Below are 14766 nucleotides of genomic sequence, written 5' to 3'. Positions count from 1 at the left end.
CAGGCTGGTCAGAGGGCCCTGAATGTCCTGACGTGATTTTTGGGATTCCCGTGAATTTCTTTCGCCTCAGACGTGATTTTGACCTGCCAGGGCCCAGGGGCACTAAAAATAAAACAAACAAAATAAAAAATGAAAATAGGACATCACCAAAATTAAGTGACCGAAATCCGTTGAGTTTTTAATTTTGCGTATAGGTAGGTGCACCACGAATTAAATTCATGACCATCCCCTTGGAGTTTTCCTGGATCATCCCCTGGTGCTCGCACGGTTGAGACAAAAACGAGTAAGATTCTGGTCTTCAATACGCCTTTTCACGCAACACGATCCAGAAAAACAAAGGTATTAGCTCAGAAGTGTTTGACAGGTGATTTTGAGCATGCAAGACGGCGTCTATAGCGCATTTAGGTCTTCGGCTTTTGGGGGGGGTCAAATGACCCTCTCAGACCTTTTGGGGGGGGTCATGACCCCGTGGACCCCCCCCAGGATCCGCCAGTGCCCGACGCCTGTTTGCAGGTGAGCCCACTACAGTTGTTATACATATCTAAAAACCGATAAACTTTTAGGCGAAAAAGGCACTATTCCAGGCCCATTTTTGATTTTTTTTTTGCGATATTAGGTAAAAACAGAAGCTTCTTATCCTAGGAAAAATAAAACGGGAAATCTTTCAAAGGTGGCACACTACCTTTAAAGGTGGGATAGTCCCTTTAAGGTTCGATAAGCTAGCGTTTTGAAGACGATACTATGCTGCGGGTCTAGGTTTAGAGAATGTCCCATATGGGGCTCAAACGGACGCCGCCCTCATCAAGGTTCATATTGGCCTGTGGCGTTAGCTTGACCTCTATGGCTTCTCGGACCTTGCGCCTCTTCCAGTGACCTTCAGTGGCTAGCGTCTTGGCGGTGACTGGGTTCAGGTCACCCTTGCAGGTGCTGAAGTGTCTTGCTGTAGCAGACTTGTCCAGCCGTGCGTGCTTGATGTCCGCGACAAGTTCTTTGAGTCGGACATCCTTTGGCCTTCCCGATTCGCCGATGTAGACTGAGCCACAGGAACAGGATATCTGGTAGACTACTCCTTTTTTCTTTTCGGGTTTGGAGGCGTCTTTGGCTTTGACTAAGCGGCTTCTTAGGCGGTTCGATGAGTGTGCCACTTGGATTCCAATGGGACGGAGGACTTAAGCTAGTTTTTCACTAACGCCCCGCACGTATGGTAACTTGAATGTTTTTTCTTGCGCGTTATCTTCAGCTTGCTGCCCGATATGTTTTCTTTTCTTCATTGAATTTTCTATGAAACTTTTTGGGTAGCCATTACTTTGTAGCAGGTCACAGAGGTGCGCCCTCTCTTCGTGCCGGCTTGATGGCTCACTGCAGACGACCTGGGCTCTCGTGTCCAAACATCTTACAATGCTAGCTTTTCTGCACGCCGGATGATTGGAGTCGTACAGTCCACAGCAGAAGTAATGTGGGGTTTCAGTCATGGTATTTGTATTGTATTCATGGGTATGTTCTGCTTCTGAAGCTTAGGAACGATTAGCCCGACTACAATGCAACTTTGAATGTAGCTTATATGTATCGTCACCGTTGCAGCTGCAATTTTAGCTATTGACATCTTCTTTTCGATCACTCCGCATTAAACAATCGCCAGTCAAAGCCAATCGTTGAGATTGGTAAAACCCTACATTACTTTAGCGGTGGGCTGTACTTCAGGTACAGATTAGATGCCGTTGGCTTTGAATACATTGATGTTTTCAGCCTTACCCTGTCACGACGAACGAGGACGTCAAGGAACGGGAGCTGCTGGTCTTGTTCCCGCTCTACCGTGAGTGACTTGGCTTCAGTCGTTTTGCTAGTCCTTCAGAGTCGCTTTGCTAGTCCGAAAGCTGGCATTGCCTAAGAAGCCGCTTAGTCAAAGCCAAAGACGCCTCCAAACCCGAAAAGAAAAAAGGAGTGGTCTACCAGATATCCTGTTACTGTGGCTCAATCTACATCGGCGAATCGGGAAGGCCAAAGGATGTCCGACTCAAAGAACTTGTCGCGGACATCAAGCACGCACGGCTGGACAAGTCTGCTACAGCAAGACACTTCAGCACCTGCAAGGGTGACCTGAACCCACTCACCGCCAAGACGCTAGCCACTGAAGGTCACTGGAAGAGGCGCAAGGTCCGAGAAGCCATAGAGGTCGAGCTAACGCCACAGGCCAATATGAACCTTGATGAGGGCGGCGTCCGTTTGAGCCCCATATGGGACATTCTCTTAACCTAGACCCGCAGCATAGTATCGTCGTCTTCAAAACGCTAGCTTATACAACCTTTAGTATTTACCTAGCGGCCGCCATATTATCTTATATCGTTTTTCGTATATTTTGTTCTACATTTACGCCCATTGTGAACATGTGAACACAGTTGCAAGTTTGTCCCTTAACCCTCGCCGGACCTATTGGTTTTCAACATACGCGCCGGCCGAGGGGGGGGGGGGCGGGTACGACCCCCCCCCCTCGCCGTTTCGCCCCTGGTGGAGCTAGCGCGTCGCGGAAAAAACGAGCGTGTGCGCCGTTACGAGACGCAGAGATTGGTACCCGATTTTAAGGTCCTAGGTCAACCGGTGACCTCTGAGGTCAGGTCAAGTGCCCCAGGGTACGATTCAGTTTTTGGTGAATAACTTCGCAAAAAACGGCCGCAGAGCGCCGATTTTGGCAGCATCGTGTTCGCCTCGCTCAGGCGCGTCGAATGATATACTTTTTGTCCGGGTCAGGTCAACTTGGGGTGTTGACCTCAGGTCAAGGTCAGGTCAGCACCCCCAGGTCACGAAGTTGGTCGAAAGAGGTCATGTCGCATATCATTCGATTCGGCAGGCCTTCCTGAGTCCATTGGTGCCTTTCCCGACTCGCTAGCTCAATTTGATCAAGAGTTATTGACGAAAAACTAATTTGACCTTGATGACGTCATAAATGACGTCACGCAAGGTCAACATTGCAAAAGTGACGCATTTAACCTTGCAAGGAGTGCATCAAATCACGATTCTGTGTGCTTGAGATAGTTAGAGATCGTTCCCGGCGCCAGAATAGCAGTTTGAATTTTTCCCCATTGACTTATAATGGTGAGGTCACGAAAATGACCTGACCTCATATGACCTTTAGGAAAAATCCGAGATATACAAGTTGTGGGACTCATAATGGATACTAGATCCTGCAAGTTTCATTTCCCTGTGACATTTCCTCTGGCAGTGAGGGCGTTGCGAAGTTGCGACATCTGAAGACCGTGCAGAGGTTCACTTATGACGTCATAGGTCAGTGACCTGACCTGACCCAAAAATGCGGTTGGTGTCAAAAGATGCGGCTTGGATCAAAGGTCAGGTATGCCAAGTTTCAGCTCTCTATCGCCAGCGTGTTCGGAGCTATCGCGAAAAAACCCTATGGGGGGGGGGCGGCACCCGCCCCCCCCCCCCTCGGCCGGCGAGGGTTAAAAAAGTCACCAACAGGTAGATTGCCTCTAATATGCTTGGTTCTAAATTAGGTTAGTAGGTCTTCTATTGAAACCAGGGGGCCAGTTAAAGGGACTATCCCACCTTTAACATGGGGTTTGAGTTGAGATAGCCAAGTTTGCGGCGAGGTTCAGAAACCACTATCTATCTAGGTTGCAACCCCCGCGGCCTCTTGGTGTTGAAGAAATTCGTTCCCTTCATTTGAAAATGGGCCTTGCGCAAGGCCCTATCTTCAACATGGAGCGACCGTTAGTGTGACGTCACCTCGTTTAGTCATTCTGATTTAAATGGGTTTGTTCGTTGAAAAATCGCTTAAAACTTGGTCTGAACTTTGTTGTGGTGCCTACAGAGTTAAAAGAATCAGCTTTATGACAGTAATGTGGCCTGGGGAAGGAGGTAATTTTGGGCTGTGACGTCACATATTTGAAAGTTTGTGTTTGGAATATGGGAAGCCTAAGATGTTTAATGAAAAATAAATGCCAGAACCGTGTTCCTGGTCATCCAATCTATAAAGTCGGGCACAATTTAACTGGTTTTAACAACATTTTAGAAGGTGGGATAGTTCCTTTAAGGATGGCATGGTTCCAACTTGGGTCCAACGGTGTGTAAACAGAATCAATGCGTTTCGACTGTTGGTGTGACCGCATATCGGTTTGAGGGAGCTCGGATCGGATTCACTGTAGATCTGAGGGGCCTCTATCGGTTTGAGGAGGCCCTCAAATGACCTGAACGGGCCCTTAGTTTGTCTGAGAGGGCCCTCCGTCGGCCTGACTGGCCTCTGGAAGTGCAAAGGGGCCTTTTGTCGGTCTGAGTGGCCCTTAGACGGCTTATATGACCCTCAGACGGCTTACGAGGCTCTCATAGGCTGTAGGGGCCTGTGACGGTCTGAAGAACCCTCATCCGACCTACGGGCCCTCAGACCGCCCTCAGAACCGGCTGGCGACTCTATGAAGCTATTTGTGGGGCTATCTAACAGGGGTCCATTTACTGCTTACCCCCTCAGTTCTAACATTTTTGTTAATAAATATTTTTTTCGATATATTTGGCCCCCCTCCAAAGAATATTGGATGCAACCCGATGTTTTTTATTTTGAGGGGGGTTATCTTGGGCCCCTGTGCATTTGGCCCCCTCCTTGAGGAAATCCTGGCTACGCCCCTGAATATCGGGCAACCAGAAAACTTTTTTTTGGACCTTCAAACAGCATCCAGTTTGCTTAAGACCGGAAAGATAGTGCCGGACGTCCGGCCGGACGTTTATTTTTGCATTTGCTTCCTGGGTGGGTAAATCGACGCCACTGCAACTGGGTGGGCAATTGTGGTGACTGGGTGGGCATTTGCCCTACCAGTGGGTATGTTAGAGAAGGCCCTGATTTGTCTTTCTAACAGTGTGCTGTTTATGTGTTAAAACATATACTATTAGCACCCTTCTTCTAGGTGCTAACTTTACCTCGGCATTATTGATCACCCTGTAACTGCTTTAGCCTAAATGCTTGAACACCGACAGTGTACTAGAGAACACACTGAAACAGACAATGCGTTTGCAATGCACCCATAATTACTAACCTTATCTCTATAGTTTTGAAGAAACTCCCACGCTGCACACTTTGAATCATCGGTGCATTCTGGCCATGCTGGTCGGGCCGGCAATCTTGGCATCCACGATCTCTGGTAGTTTTTTTGACACATGACAGTTTTTATACAGCGGTTAATAACACTGTTAGAAGATGGGTCGCAGAATAAGCACGGCGGTGTATCTGCATTACATCTTGATCTTCCCTGTAGGACCGGAGGTTCTAAAAACGAATCTGGAACACCTCTGTCTTCCAACAAGCATGGCTTTCCAGTCACGAAGCGGAGAACGGTGGGCTCCGGCACCGCCACAACCGTAAGAACTTGTACGGTTTGCCCATTCCAGAAATCTAGGGCGTCCAGTGTCAGGCGGTCTTCGAACAGCGGAGGGTCATTGGCACGTGACGAACGGTACAGAGGCGTGCCCAGGTCAGCAATGCCCAGCTGAAACGTTAGCTGGTCATACGAAACATAAATAAATGTGCCAATCTGGCTGTCTATCCTTTTATTCCCAGGAATATGAGCTCTGTATTTTAACTGGGCCACATAACTGTGAAGGGTTAGTGTCTCTTTTAGTGATAATTTCATTTTCGGTATAGGAACGACATACTTCGGGTACACGGGCTCGTTTGTTTCTGATTCCCCGTTTTGCTTGATCCTTCCAACAATCGTCATTCCAAGCTGCTCCTTATCTAGATGTAATGTGGCATCGCCTGGGAAATCAGCGACACGCTCTTCGGAAAACCGGATTGAATCCTGACCCACGTAAACAGCAACTGCTTGTTGCCATGACCAGTGTGGTCGAACATTCAGAAGCCAGTTAGGTACTACAGGTTTGGTTGAATCAACAGCCTGTAATGGTGGCCTGAGATGTTCTCCATCGATTCGGTATTCCACGCAGCGATCTGGGCGGCAGTTCGGTAGAGTCAAGCGAACCTTGGTTGATATACCAAGCTTGTGTTCGCGTAGTCGTTCATCGTCTACCGTTTGAGTTCCACACAATCCTGGCAACCCAAACTGAATGAGCTCTATTTTCGGTGATGTCGATTCTAATTTAATGGTGAACTCAAACAGTGGACGTTCCCACTGTAGTATTTGTATCGGTATGGAAGTCACTCCACCCTGACCGTTTACTTTTACGTTGTACGGCACGTAAGTAAATGCATTATGCCTGACCAGATTAACCCGCTTTTTGTACAATCTTGATCTATGATGAGCGGTCATCGTGAAGCCGTCAAATACAATCCAGAGTGGTGAGTTGAAAGTCCAAACCTTTTTTGCAAAATGTATGCCTATTCCGAACACGACCCCTTTGACGCTGAACTCCACACTGTTGCCTGTCAGTGCTCTTCGGTTACCGTATGCTATCGCTGGCGGACAATGCTCGGCAGCGTACTTTTTAGTACCTAGGAGGGTATGAATTAGGAATTCCAGTTGGATGATGCAGCGCGATAAGTCCGGATGCTTCACGGTGACGTCTTGATAGTCCGTTTGCAATTTATCGGCCTTTTGATCACTCTGTGTCGTACCCATAGGTATAACTTCTTGTATAACGCGATATTGTTCGTGAGGATTCATAAACTGGGTCACATGCAGTGGCAGTGGGAGGTAAAAGCCAGCTTCTAAAACATCGCCCTCTTCCATGCTTAGCTGTCGCACATTCAAGCTATTCCAAGGAAAAGGGAACACGACCATAACTACGCCGAGGCGTGGACACGCTTGACTTCCGGAAGTGCAGTTCAAGTATTGAAGTGGATACACACGTAGTTGCATTATCTTTGCCCCAAGCGACGGACAGATTGCCGTGCTCCCTATAAGTTTCATTGCGACCGCTAGCATGTCCAAGCGACCGGAGACTAGGGTATTGATTGCCGTTTGCGATTTGCATTTGGCTGAAACTTTAGTCATCCCTAAGTGAGCTGTTGACCAGCTGAGCTGTTCAGGGCTTGGGACTACTTGTTGGGCCTGTTCCCGTGGTGCCACCAGTTTGTATTCAGCACAGTCGAGCTCGCTTCCAGGTTCTATTTGTTCGGTAAAACGAATATTTTTGACCTCGAGCATTCCGTCAGCGTCGGAAAACCAGCACCAACAGTAATGTGCCGACGACTTTTCGCTGGCATGCATTCGCAGTTGAAAATTGCCATTCACATCATACACTTCTACCAAAGTTTTTTCATAATCATTACATACAATGTCATCCGCATCGCACGAGTATGGTGCATGCTTTGAGTGCGCTCCATCAATCAAAAGTGTGCATGTGAGTGTTGCTGTAGCTGCATCTATTTTTTCATTATTTCCATTTGAAAACTCAAGCAAAGGTACTCTAGCTATGCTTTCCGGCACAAACATGATCATATTGTTTGAAAATGTGACCTGAGGCAGTTTTTCACGGTAGCAAAGTGGCTTTTTAGGCAGTACCCAATCGTTTCCGAATGCACTCCTCCTGGTCTTCCAGTTTCGCCTTCGAATGGTCTTTCGAGCTTTATCGAACAAATTGTAGTCTTTTCTTTTACCAAATCTTCCACTCTGAGATCCTTGCGGTTTCAGAAATTCCTTGTTATTTGTTGTATTCCATGCCGCAACTATAGGCAATAAGTCTGCTTCCATTGACTTACCGTTTCCGTCGCGCCCTGAAAACACATGCAGAATGCCATCAGTTATGTGTCGGACTATACCATGTATCAGTTGATATTATTACCTTAATTGATATTATTACCCGGGCTATGTTTTCATACTTGGTCGCGAATTGGGGCAACTTTAGCGGGGCCTAAACGTATCGTTCAATCTTCGTAAAAATTTCAACGTAAATTTCATTTTCTTTTTTCTTTTTTCTTTGCGCGATCGCGAATAGCAGAAAGGAAAGCAGGACAAGGTATGGACTGCTTCGCATGATTTTATAGCCTACACATTTAGGTACACCGTACAGTCACCAGCACTTGCTACTAATCACCATAGATATCTTATATACATAGAGATGACATGACACTCGTCTCTAAAAAAGGATATAAAACTTTTGGAGCGTGTGCAGAGGAGGGCAACAAAGATGGTTCGTGGGCTGGGTGAAATGAGCTACAGAGAACGCCTGGCTTCCTTAAATATGTTTTCACTTCATTACCGCAGGATAAGAGGGGATTTGATTGAACTTTTTAAAATATACAAAGGGATTGATAAGTTAGATTTTGGGAATATGTTTACACTCAATACAAATTCCACGAGAGGAAATGGGTGCAAACTAGTAAAGAAATTTTCCAGCACCAAGTTAAGACAGTCCTTTTTTACCAGTAGGGTCATAGAAGCTTGGAACGGTTTACCTCCTAGAGTTATCAATAGTTCCTCCTTAAGTAATTTTAAAAATGAGTTAGACTTGTATCATAAACAGCGTGGGCTAGTGTTCGATGAAATGGTGTAATTGTACCGTGTTTTACATACAGTGTTTGTTCATCTACCTGTAACCTCGTTGGGCCCAAGTGGCCTGCTGTTACATTGAATACATGTTATGTTATGTTATGTTATGCACTTAAAATCGTGGCGATTCAGTGGGTCTTTTTAAGTACCTTATTTTCAGCCAGCAGCGTGCCAATATGGCTGAGGCATTGTTAGTCTGAAGAAATCATTACGGAGCGAGCGAAGCGAGCGTAGTCTTTCGTAGATTAACGGAAATTTCGAGTATGAGCGGCCGGCCGGCCGTGGTTACGCTTTTGCGAGGCTTATATCCCAGCAATCACTTGACCGATTTACATGCGATAATTTTTGTAGGGTAGCTTCATTCCTTCTACCAAGTATTGGACTATTCTCGATGCATGTGGGTGACCGCTTATGCACGTGCCACGTGCAAAACGAAGAGGTGTCAGTTTTGTAATTGTTGCAATATCTTGGTAACTACTTGGCCGATTGCGCTGAAACTTGGTATGTAGGTATAGGCACCCACTAGGCAATGCATATCCATGTGCCACAGTTGGGGTGCTGCTGCACGTGCGCACGTGCAGGGGTCGATTCCAGATCTCGAGAACGGCTGAACCGATTGTTTTGAAATAGTTGGTACATGGCTAGGAACCAGTTAGTAGGGTGCCGTGCAAAAGTCAGTTGGGACCCACTTTGCACGTGCGCACGTGCAGGGTGCCGCTTCCAGATCTCGAGAACGGCTAGGCCGATTGCGCTCAAATTTGGCACATCGCTAGGGACCGGTTAGTAGGGTGCAGTGCATAAGTTAGTTGGAGGTGTCAGTCGCTTATCTAAGGCCCACCCTCTCGCTCGCTCTGTTGGTCGCCCCAAAAGGCATTTTACTGGTTAAAAATATTGCTGTTCTTTCCTCGCTGATTTCATCCCTGAGGTAAGCAATGAAATTTGTAGCATGATTTCATTTTGTGTTTTTATTGAATTCCTTAAAAGCTCGCCTAAAAACATTCGCTCGAAAGCTTGCTAAAGCTCACAACCTTGGTCTACAATGAAACATATATATAGTTATATATATAAAGAGAGAGGAGTGAAGGAGAGAGAGGGAGAAGAAGGGAAGGAGAGAGAGAGGGGGGGGCTAAAAAGACTGGAGGGAAGGGATAAGGACGGGAGGAGAGAAAAGAGAGATGGAAAAGGAAAAAAGAAAACAAGAGAGGTAGGCTGAGAAAAAGGGAGATAAGTAAAGCAGTAAAAGGGAGCGAGAGAGGAAACAAGATATACTCTCCTAGGTAGGTGTGTCTTAGGCCATGCGAAAATAATCTCTCGCTAATAGAATTTAAGAAAAAAGGGCACACATTTTCTTAAAAAAAAACGCTGGCCTAGCAGTTTAAGAATAGATGTTGAAGTTAAAGTACTTCTGCTGAGGTTAAAAGGCCTGACCATGACTGCATTTCAAATTGGCCGAATAGTTGTTTGGCTAAGTAAAATTAAACATTAACCGTAATGACTTTATAGACAAAACTTGTCAGAATGGCAATGCGGGGTAATATGACCGTTGCTAGAGGAGCAGCATTGACGGTGCTCTAAGGATTGCCGTTAGGCGGCACGGGCGGACATCGATAGCAGCGCCTCTATCGGTCACTAGGGAAAGCTGGGCTGTAGGCGACGAAATACCGGCTGAGTTGTCACAAGTTAAATAGGTTTATAGACAAGGGCGCACACAAGGGGGGGGGCACACGGGCCCGTGCCCCCCCCCCATTCGAGTTGGGGGGCCCAACTCGAAGGAAGGGGCCCATTTGAGGCGGCCGAAGGCCGGCTCAAATGGGCCTCTATTTAATCCTTAGACCACCGAAGACCGTGTACAAAGGGCCCTCAAATGGCCTTAAAGGGCCCTCAGATGGTCTCAAAAGGCCCTCAGATGGCCTCGAAGGGCCCTCAGTTAGCGTCATAGGGCCCTCATCTGGTGTCAAAAAGGGCCCTCAGATGGCCTTAAGGAGCCCTCAGATGACCTCAAAGGACTCTCAGATGGCCTTAAAGGGCCCTCAGATAGCCTCAAAGGGCCCTCAGCTAACGTCAAACGGACGTCAGAAGGCCTTAAAGGGTGTCAATGGTCCCTGAGCTGGCGTCAGAGGGCCATGCCCTTGCGTCAAACGGCTCTCCGAAGGCTCTAAAGGGTCCTTAGCTGGTGACAGAGGGCCCCCAGCTGGTGCCAGATGGCCCCCAGCTGGCGCCAAATGGCCATCAGAAGGCCTCAAACGGTCCTCAGCTGGCGTCAAGCGTCCCTCAAAAAGCCTCAAGGGGCCCTTAGAAAGCCTCAAGGGCCCTTAGAAGACCTCAAGGGGCCCTCAGAAGGCCTTAACCATCGCCCGCACATGGGGGGGGTGGTTGCCACCCCCCTCCCCAGGTAGTCTTTCTGCTCTGCACTGAACATTTTTAGGGCTAGAAAGCTGATTTTTCGTATAGCTGCTCGTTTATCCTTTCTTGATGTTCACTGAAAATTTCAAGTTTCTGTGATTTTTGGTTTCGGAGATATGACCTTGTTTTTCAGGTCATGTCATGACCCAAATGGCCAATTCTCAACATCTTGCGTTTGCTATGGGCCTTGTGAGCTTTTGACACCCTGATTTCGGCCTTTTTTGCCAGTCTTACCTCCCACCTATCATGGAACATGTTGTTCGACGATGTACAGATGTCAAGGTCAAGGTCAAGGTCAACCTAGGTCATCTAAGATAATTGCGTTTTAGGCAAGCTGAATTTACTTTTTGTGAATTTTTTTGACTGCATTGTTGGTAAAAGCTTCTCAGATCATGATTTCATGTAATATGGACCCAAAAACAATCGGTGCACACACCAGTATACACACAGACACACACAGACATACAAACACATATAATTGACCTTGACCTAACTTGACCTGAAATGACCTCAGCAGCAAAATTCTGGTCGGGTAGTGTGACAAAGAGGTTCTAGCTGGCTTGGCACCAGAAAACAGCATCGTCATCGGTATTTGATAAGCAGCGCACTTGATATCCAACGGTGACCCAAAACAGCAACATTTTTTAGTTTGACCTGACCTGGAAGGTCAGTGACTGACCTGAGAAGGTAAAACTGGGTATCATTGGATTCGTCTCTTCCCAAAGAATCTTTTTGGTCTTTACTGCTAAGCTCTATCTCCAACAGGAACGAAATGGCGCGGGGGGGGGGGTGGCAACCCCCCCCCCATGTGCGCTCTAGGATGGGAAAATGGCATGTGCGGGCGAGGGTTAAAGAGCGTCAAAGGGCCTTGAGCTAGCGTCAGAGGGCCCCCCAGCTAATGTCAGAGGGCCCTGAGCTAGCGTCAAACTTAGAGTGCCCTTAGCTGGTGTCAGAGGGCCCCAGTTGGTGTCAGAGGGTCATCCATTGGCATCTAATGGTCATCAGAAGGCCCAAAAACGATCCTCAGCTGGCGTCCAACGGTCCTCAGCTGACGTCAAGAGGCCCTAAAAAGGCCTCAAAGGCCCCTCGACTGCTCAAAGGGCCCTTAGAAGGCCTCAATGGGAACTCAAGAGACGTTAAACGGCCCTCAAAAGGCTTGAAAGGGCCCTCTGCTGATGGCAAAGGGCTCGCACCTGAGTCAATAAGAGCCTTGACAAAAAACGGACCTGAGAAACCTTGCCGGCCCTGGTTATCTGCAGCCGGACTCCTACACTTACATGAGTGGCCCCCGTTTACTGAGGGGCCCTGGTTATTGATGGGGTCCCTGGTTACATAAGGGGCGCCTGGTTACCAGAGGGGCCCCTGGTCACCTGGTGGGCCCCTGATCAATTGAAAACCCCTGGTCATCTGAAACGCCCCTGATTACCTAAAGGGTCCCTAATCACTTGGATTCAGTGGCATAGCAAGGGAGCGAGGGGTACGTGCCCGTTCTCGGGTTTAGGGTTCCTTCGAAACCGAGGGGCCCTGCGGCGCCAGTTGGTAACAGAGGGTTCGCGCTGGCCGCACTTCAACTCGGAAGGACAACACAGGGCTTGTGGGGGACGTTATTGGCTCCTATGTAGCCACAATTATCTTCATAAAGGCCCAATGCCGGTTTCTGAGAGACGTCGCCGGCCGCTCAGGGCCTTAGTAACGGCCAACGAGGGATTGGCTGCTATGGCTCCACATCCGTCTGTGATAGACACACGGTCCACACCAGTGTTTCTAAAGGCACCCACAACGGCAACTGCGAGGCCCCTCGCCCCACCTCCAAGGGACCCCCACCAGCGCATCTTAAGGGCCTACATCGGCGGCTCTGAGAGTCCCCACACCGACGCCTCTGAGGGCCACGTACCAGTGACTCTGAGGGCCTCTTACCAGCCTCCGAGTGTCCTTGCCAGCCTATGACGGGCCACTTTCCACTTGCAGGCCATTTTGCAGGGCCACACAATGCCAATGATGGCCCCAACAGTGTCTCTAAGCCCTAAGACCCCGCAACGGCGCCTGTGAGGACCCAACACCAGGCACCTCTGAGCGCGCCACACACCGGTGACTCTGAGGAGCTCGCTCGCTTCGCTCGCTCGTAAAATACCATGTAAATTAGGCATTAGTGTACATTAGGCACACTCCTCGGGCATAAATGATACTTTTGCTTGCCAATTTTCCACATTTTCTCATGCAAAGACCGTTTAAAAGAGACCCGTCTGCCAGTGAGACTGGACCCACCGTGCCTCCCTCCTCCCATCGAAAGGTCCTGGATACATCCTTGCCTGAGCTGACCCCGGGCCCCCGGGTGACTCGCGGGCCCGGGGTCAGGTGACCAGCAGGTGACCCCCTCTTGGGCGAAATTCTGGGTACGTGTGCGACATGCATCGTGCATAGTCCTGTTGATTTGATTCATCGGTTAAACATTAAATATAAGTTATAAGCTGGATCTCTAGTTTGTGATCCCGCATCGTATCAGATATACTCGTAATGACATTTCATGTCGATGTGCCTAAAAAAATATGCAAATATACGTGAAAAAGGAGTGCTGCTCCCGCTCCTACACATCCGGGCCAAACAGTGACCGGCCCCTGCTTCTAGCCACCCGGGGCCGGTCGGCCGGCCGGCAGTCAGTCGCTGCCCGGGGCTGATTTCTGAGGGACTTGCAAAAATGTTTATTAATGAAATGTTTTACGTAATAAATTAGATGATTAGGTATATGTACCGGCTCTGAGTCGCATTTGTAAAAAATATGCTAGCGTAAAAATATATATGTTTTGAAAATTAAGCTGGTACCGAAATAATTATTTTACCATGCATTGACAAACCAATTGCTCAAGCTTCAAACCAACCGAAATATAGCCCCGTGGGCCGTATTTTTTTTGGGGGGGCCCTTCGGCATGGGGGGCCCAGTTCGAAGGTCGTGCCCCCCCCCATTCAAAAATCCTGTGTGCGCGCCTGTTTATAGACATCTGTCTTGTGAAAAAGTTGAACTTTTGCCTTCAATATTTCTACAGGCAATTTTAGAAGTGCCTTCACATAGATTACAAAGCCGTTTATATTATTTTGTTCACTTCAAGCCTTCCCTATTGTTCTTGATGATGCGGGAACTATTTCTAATTAGTGTTTCTAGCTTAGTAAAAGAACATATTGTGCAAACGACAAAAAAAGCATAAATGAAAGATCTTGAATGCAATTTTCTGTAACAACTAATGGTAAATTCTCTACACATCAAGGAAAAGGTGCATGCTAACTGATAATTTAAAGTTCTTGGTGCCAGTTGGTTTCTTCTTTTCTTACGTCGCCCCAATGGCCGCGAATACACCTGTGATAACGCCTATCGCTAAACGCTATGATGGGACGGCCGACTTGATAAGGTCGTCGTGCCGAGCTGGTTGGGTTTGGGTATGTATAGTCGTTGGCGGTGGCATTGCGGCACAGTCTGCCTCCTAGGGGCTCATCAAGACACTGCGCAATGCAACACGACGAAGATGCTAGGATCTGCTCAAGCCAAACTGATAGTCACATATCCAGCTCGCAAACACTATCGACAACTTGTTTACAGACATCGGAAGCAGAAGTGCCCTTTTTCGACCCGTCAGCCCGCAATGAGCGGGTAGACAAAACAACCCGCAAGGGTTTAAGTGGGTTGCATCACTAGGAATTACCTTGGTGTGGGTTTTATGCGGGTGGCAAAAACATCAGAAACTTCTCAACTAAAACAAAACAAAATTTCCCCTCTAAAATGGAAAATGAATATACTGGAGCATGGCCTAGATTACTTCACATATGCAATAAGGTGTCCTGGAAAAATATGACTAGAAAATGGAAAAGCTTTTTGGGCTTCTACCACTGAAATCCCCCATGCGGGTAGTTGTGGGTATCTCGTGAG

At 47.9% G+C, this 14766-nt stretch overlaps 1 protein-coding gene across 2 annotated transcripts in view; it reads right to left on the bottom strand.

Annotated features, from left to right (window-relative positions):
• Positions 1 to 14766, bottom strand: part of LOC122365971 (polycystic kidney disease protein 1-like 2) — a 91185-nt gene that overhangs the window by 63726 nt on the left and 12693 nt on the right. Inside the window, exon 3 of one of the 2 annotated variants that reach the window (XM_043337669.1) lies at positions 5037 to 7672. The exons of the other annotated variant lie outside the window; for it this stretch is intronic. The gene's annotated coding sequence lies outside the window, so the exon portion shown is untranslated. The remainder of the gene's footprint in view (positions 1 to 5036; positions 7673 to 14766) is intronic. 2 annotated transcript variants of the gene reach the window in all.

The sequence above is a fragment of the Amphibalanus amphitrite genome, unplaced genomic scaffold (genome assembly GCF_019059575.1).
Source record: "Amphibalanus amphitrite isolate SeventyFive unplaced genomic scaffold, NRLGWU_Aamphi_draft 000775F_arrow, whole genome shotgun sequence".
Classification (NCBI taxonomy): domain Eukaryota; kingdom Metazoa; phylum Arthropoda; class Thecostraca; order Balanomorpha; family Balanidae; genus Amphibalanus; species Amphibalanus amphitrite.
This window is presented reverse-complemented; position numbering and strand designations above follow the sequence as displayed.